Raw genomic sequence first — 7237 nt, forward strand, 5'->3', positions numbered from 1 at the left:
TTAATCCCTAAGTATCAGTTTCTCAACTACACACAGAGATAGTTTATATACTGTATTACTCTGATCGTATGTGCTTTCACTGGTGTTAAATCCTTGTCTTCCATTGTGCCTAGAAAATAACCCAGATTCTCAGGCACTGAGTAATCTTACCACTCTAATAGCATCTCACACAACTCACTTTTTTGCTTACTGTGTCCCAGTCAAGCAGATGTTCTTCTAGTTCTCAAACTTGTCACTTTGTCATTGAATGGACCCCTTGCCTAGAAATCTGTGCTCCCATTCTTCCTGAGGCTGCTTCCTTCTCATCACTAATCCTCACTTATAGAGTTCCCTCTTTCCTATGAGCATCTCCTTCAAATACGTATTTCATAATTAGTCATTTGTTTACATTTTATTAATATTGTCTTTCTATCATATATCAAAATTAGCTATTATTTCACTTATTTACTTGTTTTCCATCATTCTTCCAAATGAGTCACTAAATGTCATGATGGCAAAGGAACACACCATCACATTCATTTGTTTTATCATGGTATCTAACATACAGTAAGTGCTTAATAAGATTGTAAATGAGTGGATAAACTGTACCCTCTGAAACCCACCCCTCTTTGTTTGCATTTTTCTTTAAATACTTAGTTTTTCCAATCTTGTGTTTGAGTTCTTTGGAATGTAACTTGAAGGCAAGGTCCTCATTTGGCAAATGAGGCAAATGTGTTTTCTATTTCCTACTTTATCCTCCACAGCAATCATACTTCTAGTAGTCATCAATGGTAGATATTACAAGGTCCCTTTACAGGAATGAAGATATTTTTCCCCAAGTGCTGGCAGAGAGCCCTCAATTGTCACTTGAGGAAATTTGTGACAATTTTTGGAAATTTTCTTTGGAAATTTTCTCAGCTGAAGAGAATTGTCATGCCCAACATATCTTTCAGCAACAGTCTGCAGCCTGCAGTAAATGACCAAAGTTGAAATATGAAGACTGACTGCCCCTGCCCACTTCCAACAATGGACAACTCTGAATGCGATTGGCTTAGATCTTTGTTGGGACTGTGGAGCAGTTCAACGTCTCCCACAGGCATTCTCTTCCCCAACCTTTCATCAGCTGTCGATCCCGAGAACACTCTCCAATAAACTTCCTTGGAAATAATCTCTATCTCAGTTTCTGCTTCCCAGGGAACTTGAAATGTAACATCTACAAATATTTATTTCTCTCTTTCCCATACCAATAGAACCCCTTATTTTTATCTGTATCACCCAGAATGAAGGCTACATGTCCTCATTTTCCCTGCAGTCAGTCATGGCCTTGTAGCTAAGTTCAGTGGTTGCAAGCAGAAATTCTGCACCTAACTGCCAGAAAGTATCACTAAAAGAAAGAAATACACTTGCATCTTTATTTGCCTCTTTCTCTTGCCTACTAAATGGAATCTTTAGAGCTCTGATAAATACTTGGTATCATGAAAATAACAAGAAATGAAAATCCATGCAGGGCAAAACATTAGGATGGACATGCCTATGTGCTGGACCTCGTCATTATCACCATTTGGATTAGCAACATCACATGGTTGGTGATCCAGCTTTATAGAAACACTATCTTCACTTGGAATATGGAGAATAAGACTGTCTTGTTTTTTTTATCTCATCTCATTGGGCAGTTTTTCTCAGTTTTTTTTTTTCTTACTCCTCCTACACTCCCAACATCTGAGGTTAGAATGTCCCCTAGCTTAGTACAATACATGGGCCTCTTGCATTCCCTATCTCTAATTAGTACTTGCTGCTGCTGCTGCTACTGCTAAGTCGCTTCAGTCATGTCTGACTCTATGCGACCCCATAGACGGCAGCCCACCAGGCTCCCCCTTCCCTGGGATTCTCCAGGCAAGAACATGGGAGTGGGTTGCCATTTCCTTCTCCAATGCATGTAAGTGAAAAGTGAAAATGAAGTCGCTCAGTCGTGTCCAACTCTTAGCCACCCCATGGACTGCAGCCTACTAGGCTCCTCCGTCCATGGGATTTTCCAGGCAAGAGTACTGGAGTGGGGTGCCATTGCCTTCTCCAATTTAGTACTTAGAGGTCATCTATTTAAAGATTTTTAACCTATGTCCAGTTGACTCTGACATTTAGAGACATTCATGTCTCTAATTCAATGTTTGCCCTCTAAACTCCCCACATCCATAGAAAATTGACTAACTTTTCTATAAATCCTCATTTATATGTATAATGGGTAATTTCAAAACTGAACTTTTGATTTCTCTATCCCCATATTAACAAAATAAAACTAAATATTTGTTCTCTAGCTGCTTCACTTATAGTAAATAATCATAATTCACCCAACTGCTTTCTCTCAAAATGTACATCTAATATAAAAACAAAAGTGATAGGTTCCATTTCAACATATATTTGGAATTAAACCTATTCCTATGGCCTCCACTATTTCCAACTTAGTGTAAGTCACTTCTTCTCTCTCCTAGAACTTTGTGTATCTCAATTCTACTCTGGTTTCTCTATTATAAATACTGCACAGCTGTCAGAGTGAATTTTTTAATTGTAGGTCATATAAAACTACTTCTTAAAACTACACAGTTACTTCCTATCACAGTCACTATAAAATCTGAATTTTTTTGTCATAATATTCAAGTCACTTCATGACTCTCTGCCTGATCTCATTGCCTATAATTCTCCATCTGGTTCACTTCTCTTAGCCATATTGGTGTTCTTCCTGCTACAAAAACACATCAAGCTAATCCTATTTCAGGACTTTTTATTTACTGTTTCTTCTGGTTTCATCTCTGTGGGCTTTTCTCCCTTAAATTTGTATGTTTTCTAACAAATGTCACCTTAAACATTTAAAAAAATTTTTATGTAAGTATGGTTGATTTACAATATTGTGTCAGTTTTAGATGTACAGCAAAGTGAATCAGTTATGCAGATAGATATATATATTCACTCTTTTTTAAGATTCTTTTTCCATATAGGCTGTTACAGAGTATTGAGCAGAGTTTCCTGTGCTAACAGTAGGTTCTTATTAGTTACCCATTTTATATATAGTTGTGTGTATATGTGAATCCTTGTCTCCCAATTTATCCCTCCCCCTCTTTACTCCCTGGTAACCATAAGTTTGTTTTCTACACCTGTGATTCTATTTTTGTTTTGTATATAGGTTCATTTATACCCCATCCCCTTTTTTTAGTTTCCACATATAGGTGATATCAAATGACATTTTTCTTTGTCTGACCTACTTCAATCAATATGACAATCTCTCTATCCATGTGTATCAGTCATAGTTCTTTGTTGCAGATAGTAGAATTCACTATAGGCAATTTAAGAAGAGATACATGTATTAAAAGATATTACATAACATATTACACCAGCACCAAAACTCATACCAATGATGCTGGGACCCCATTTACATCAATATTTTGGGGAAAATAAATACCAGAAATGGCCAGTACTGTTCTCCTGGACTGTGTATTACTACATCTATCAAGAAACTCAGTGTACTGAATGAAAAAAAAAATATCTTCAAGATGTTCAGTTCCATATTAAAATCTATGTTAGTGAATGTTATTTACAGAATCAAAGATACTGCCTGAATCCTAGATGAAGGATGGCTATGAAAGTAAGTTTTCTATTTTCCATTTTGGGAAAGGTCAAAACTCAATGTAGAAAACTCAAAATGTAATGCAAGTGCTCAAAAAGATTGGTCATCCTTAAATGACATATTCATTGTATATGTAAATGATATATATAAAGATATATACTGCTTTTATTAATCTTTTTTACTGCTCTATCACTTTCTGATGTTACAGTCTCTACTTATTTATTGCCAGGTTGTCTATCCATTGAGATATAAGCCCCACGCCCCCCAACCAGAGCAAAAACTGTGTATTCAACTCCCAGTATGACACTCTTTCATATTCTATGGTTCTGTTAGCACAGAGATATACATATATTTCAACTTGGGACTGAATATCATGAAGACTTTTTTCATTTAGGTCACTGAATTTCTTGAAAGATAAAGGTGTCTGGGTCTTCAGGAGCAGTATAAGTGAAGTATCTGCATCCAAGTTATGCTCACTTTGGCATCCTTAGTTGCCTCTTCTGTAAACTGGGAATCCCAGTGGTTCTTGCTTCCTAGTATTGTGAAAGTGAATTAAATTGAAGTCGCTCAGTCGTGTCCGACTCTTTGAGACCCCCTGGGCTGTAGCCTATTAGACTCCTCCATCCATGGGATTCTCCAGGCAGGAATACTGGAGTGGGTTGCCACTGCCTTCTCCAGGGGATCTTCCCAACTCAGGGATCGAACCCGGGTCTCCCTCATTCCAGGTAGACGCTTTAACCTCTGAGCCACCAGGGAAGCCCTAGTATTGTAGTGAAGTATAAATGAAATTACTTAGGACTTAGCAAAAGACTTTTCTTCTAGAAAATATTCAATATACATTAGTTATTAATAATATCTATTTTAGTTCTATCTTTGTATATTATTAAACAAAATCTCCAGCCTAATAGGACAATTAAACCATCCGTTTGAGAGATACATCCTTGAGTGAATACAATGACTCATTTTTAAATTGGACATGTTAGTTGAAAGAAAATATTTTTTTCTATTAAATAATCCACAGAAACTTGTATAGAAAAGAATCTAGGAGCTGCACTGCAAAGAAAAAAATGATCAAACAACCAAAAATTAATTCATATAGAACATACTTATAATTAAAGTTTATCTGTAAAATTGGAAAAGTGTACAATATTTTATAGTAAAGGTTGAAAAGCAATTCTAGCTGCCGGAAGTTAATGGCATAATATTCAATGTTAGTCAGAAATCAACTTATATTATGAAAACTTTGTATGGTGACTTGAACACCTTAGAATTTTCAAACCCCCATCCCTCAAACTTGAAAAACATGGATAACTTTATCATCAGTCAGCATATGATTATGAGAAAAGGAGGAGAAAATGATTAAGGTTGAGTATCTTTCGTCCAGTTCAAGTTCAGTAATGTGCAATGGAAAAAGACATGTCATATTTTTTTAATATTTAAAAAAATGGGGTCATCAGCATCCAATAATTTTGATCATTCTCTACACCAACTGATTTGGTTTTGAAGCGTGTCTAATACAGAATGTTAAAATGAAACATACATTAAGAGAGAGAGTTGCTATCATTAAGTTTAAGATAAAAAAGGAGAGAAACGTTTAATTTTATAAAGACACAGGTGTAACTTTTAGGGAAATATTTGAAGGAAAAATGAAAGGTTTTGTAAAAATCTTGACAGATTTTGTTGCTAAGTCTTCATGTAGCCAAAGTCAAATCCTACTTTGTAAATATGTCACAATAATATTGGAGCTAAGACCTAACATTTCTAATTGTAACATGTCGAAAGAATGCTTATTTGAAAGAACCCTGGGCTACATTTAAACCTTCTGATTGTTCTCATTTTCTATGCTGTTAACACTTGGCCTGCTTTTTCCATTTTCTTTTCTCTAGGCATTACATGTAATGTTTCAGATCAGATCAGTGGCTCAGTCGTGTCTGACTCTTTGCAACCCCATGAATCGCAGCACGCCAGGCCTCCTTGTCCATCACCAACTCCTGGAGTTCACTCAGACTCACATCCATCGAGTCATCGATGCCATCCAGCCATCTCATCCTCTGTCGTCCCCTTCTCCTCCTGCCCCCAATTCCTCCCAGCATGAGTCTTTTCCAATGAGTCAACTCTTCGCTTGAGGTGGCCAAACTACTGGAGTTTCAGCTTTAGCATCATTCCTTCCAAAGAAATTCCAGGGCTGATCTCCTTCAGAATGGACTGGTTGGATCTCCTTGCAGTCCAAGGGAGTCTCAAGAATCTTCTCCAACACCACAGTTCAAAAGCATCAATTCTTTGGCGCTCAGCCTTCTTCACAGTCCAACTCTCACATCCATACATGACCACTGGAAAAACCAAAGCCTTGACTAGATGGACCTTTGTTGGCAAAGTAATGTCTCTGCTTTTGAATATGCTATCTAGGTTGGTCATAACTTTCCTTCCAAGGAGTAAGCGTCTTTTAATTTCATGGCTGCAGTCACCATCTGCAGTGATTTTGGAGCCCAGAAAAATAAAGTCTGACACTGTTTCCACTGTTTCCTCATATATTTCCCATGAAGTGATGGAACCGGATGCCATGATCTTCGTTTTCTGAATGTTGAGCTTTAAGCCAACTTTTTCACTCTCCACTTTCACTTTCATCAAGAGGCTTTTGAGTTCTTCACTTTCTACTATAAGGGTGGTGTCATCTGCATATCTGAGGTTATTGATATTTCTTCTGGCAATCTTGATTCCAGTTTGTGTTTCTTCCAGTCCAGTGTTTCTCATGATGTACTCTGCATGTAAGTTAAATAAACAGGGTGACGATATACATCCTTGACGAACTAAACTTTATGTGTGTAAGCTAAGTCCTCTATGATTTAAAAAATAAAATAGCAGATATATGATTTAGGTGCTAGTATAACAAATTAGTTGCATTAGTAATAATAATCAGTTCAGTCACTCAGTTGTGTCTGACCCTTTGTGACCCCATGGACTGCAGCAGGCCAGGCTTCCCTGTCCATCACTAACTTCTGGAGCTTACTCAAACTCATGTCCATCGAGTTGGTGATGCCATCAAACCATCTCATCCTCTGTTGTCCCCTTTTCTTTCAGTCTTCAATCGTTTCCAGCATCCGGGTCTTTTTCAATGAGTCATTTCTTCGCATCAGGTGGCCAGAGTATTAGAGTTCCAGCTTCAGCATGAGTACTTCCAATAAATATTCAGGATTGATTTCCTTTAGGATGGACTGGTTGGATCTCTTTGCAGTCCAAGGGATTCTCAAGAGTCTTCTCCAACACCACAGTTCAAGCATCAATTCTTCAGCACTCAGCTTTATTTATGGTTCAACTCTCACATCTGTACATGACTACTGGAAAAACCATAGCTTTGACCAGATGGACCTTTGTCAGCAAAGTAATGTCTCTGCTTTTTAATATGGTGTCTAGGTTGGTCATAACTTTTCTTCCAAGGAGCAAGCTTCTTTTAATTTCATGGCTGTAGTCACCATCTATGGTGATTTTGGCACTCCCCCATCACCCCCCAAGAAAAATGTGTCACTGTTTCTACTGTTTCCCCATCTATGGGATCAGATGCCATGACCTTAGTTTTCTGAATGTTGAGTTTTAAGCCAACTTTTTCACTCTCCTCTTTCACTTTCATCAAGAGGCTCTTAGTTC

Source organism: Bos indicus, chromosome 6 (assembly GCF_029378745.1).
Source record: "Bos indicus isolate NIAB-ARS_2022 breed Sahiwal x Tharparkar chromosome 6, NIAB-ARS_B.indTharparkar_mat_pri_1.0, whole genome shotgun sequence".
Taxonomy (NCBI): domain Eukaryota; kingdom Metazoa; phylum Chordata; class Mammalia; order Artiodactyla; family Bovidae; genus Bos; species Bos indicus.